Source organism: Passer domesticus, chromosome 3 (assembly GCF_036417665.1).
Source record: "Passer domesticus isolate bPasDom1 chromosome 3, bPasDom1.hap1, whole genome shotgun sequence".
Lineage (NCBI taxonomy): Eukaryota > Metazoa > Chordata > Aves > Passeriformes > Passeridae > Passer > Passer domesticus.
In genome coordinates this window covers 21,747,076-21,749,482 of record NC_087476.1, presented here as the reverse complement: position 1 = coordinate 21,749,482, position 2,407 = coordinate 21,747,076, and positions in this window count along the sequence as shown.

Sequence of the window (2,407 nt, the reverse complement as noted above, 5' to 3'; positions counted from 1 at the left end):
CTCCCTTGTTTGGTAGTTCTAGATATGCCACTACTACCCAAGATGAAAACACAGTTAAATATTGGTGGACCTCAGGTGTTTAAAGGCGTGTACAAATTGCCTTAATGCTTTACTTAAAATTTTCTCTGGCAGGTTTTCTTTGTCTCCAGATTTATCCTGGAGTTTCAATGCTTCTGATATCATCTGCTTCACCACTAACCTGAATCTGACTGATAATAATAAAGTTTATTCCCAAAAGAATTTTTCTGAAAGAGAATCAAACTTATTCCACATATTTTATTTAGACTGAAATAAGCGAACACTCACTTTTTCATAAATTTACATGTCCTCACTTGCAGAATAAATCACCAGTGTTTCGAGAATCTGGAGAAAATCTCACAGGCCTAGGCTTAAGTAAGATTTGAAGTTCTGATTAAGCAACGTCCACCTTTTTTTAATATATTCTTTATGTTGAATTTCACATCTTCTTCCATTGTGTTTACTTAATTAAAAATAAAAAGGAAGCTGTTTCTTTTGGTTCCTTTCTTTGCAGTTTGAACTTTGAGATTAATACTTTGGATTTTCTTCAGAACTGCATATAATCATAAGATTATAAAATAAATTCTGTTTGTTGAGTAAATTTTCAAATTTATTACACTTCAAAGCAAGCCAGTAAATCTAGCTTAAAGTTTTATGTGCACAAACCAACATGAGATTCTCAAAGAAACTGATAACTCCATGAGTGGTGGATAATATTGACTTGAAAGGTTTTTGTACCATATGTCATATATATCAGTTTTCAACTCTGATTCAAGTATTTTCTTGTTACTGTATTGTAGATAACATCAAGATTTTGTGGGGCCTTTTTAAAGATTTTCTTCAAGAATTCCTGTGTATAGTTCACAATAGTTGAATATGTCTATAAAGAACTTAAATATTTTCTTTTATAGTGATTACATTTGGTATAAGTTATAGAAAATAATTAAAGTCCATTGTGCACTTTTTTTAAGAGGCAAAGCTAAAAAGTCTTAAGAGCTGGTAAATTTGCTTTGTAACATTGTTCAATACTTTAATATTTCTGGATAAAAGGTTTTATCTTGCAATCACTATTATCTGACTTGTCATAAATACATGTTAGAAATGTTAAAGTTATTTTAAGAGAAGTCCTAAAACAGAGGAAATCTTCAGTGAAAAGTTGTGGTGGGTTTTATTAGAGAGTTTTTTATTTTTAACAAACATATGTCTGCATTTTATTACAAGTTATTTCTTGTGCAATGTTATGCTGCTTACATTTTTTCACCTTTCTAAATTAATCAGCAAGTTTATTTTTTACAGAGAAAAGAGGATTACAATTCTGCTTAAAATGACTCATAGTAAACTAGCTGACAGAAAAAGTACAAATATAGAATGTTTTTTGTATCAGCTGAGAAATGTCTCATTTAATTGAGATTGCTGCATGAACTCCCTTTAGATAATTTAAGTTCTTGCATAAATCTTCTGAAACTGAGAAGTTTTACTGTCTACTCGTATACTCAGTAAAATATACATAGGTTGTGGTGGTGTAGGTCGGTGTGGGAAATCACTGCAAGAAAATCAGGCTCACCAGTGAGTAGAAAACGTTCTGGGAGCCAAATATTGGGGAATCCATAAGCATGGGCTGGGTATGAGAGAGATCAGCACATCTGAGTTCACTGCTGGAGAGAACAAGGCAGGAGGGGTGGGTTAACCTTCACTGGATAACAGACCCACCCAGCCACTCTCTCACCTCACCTCGGCAAGATGGATGGGATAAACAAGCAGGAAAATTCCACGAGCCCAAACACTCTTCAATTAGTGTTTTGAGCAAAACAAACTCAACTTGGGGAAGATTAATTGCATGTAGGTCAATAAAAACAGAGCAGGATAGTAAGAAACAAAGACAAAAATAAAAATACCTTTCTCCTACTTCTCATTTCTCCCAAGTTACTCTTCACTTTTCACTCCTTCACTTAATTTTTCTGTCTCCTCCCTCTCTCCTTGCCAAATGGCTTAGGGGGATAGGTTATGGGAGTTCAGATCAGTAACACTTCACCTCTGCTATAGTTTCTTCCTCATGCTGTTTTCCTACTCTACTATGGGATCCCTCCCAAGGGACACAGTCCTTCATGAACATTCTCCTATGCCATATATCATTTGGGTTTTCTCTTTATTTGTTTACTGAAAAAAAAACCCAAAATCCAAAAACTTATTAGGGATATTATTTCTTGGCTTATTTTTTTAAGCAGTATAAGGATGGCTTGCTTGCTGCTTTTTCTAACACTTAATATATTGTCTCACATAAAATTGTTGTTCCAGACAATACTGTGAATTTTGTCATCAATACCAGCATCATATTCATAAATATTTAATAATGAAAGCTCTGGATATATGCTTCTCAAAGTAACAACAA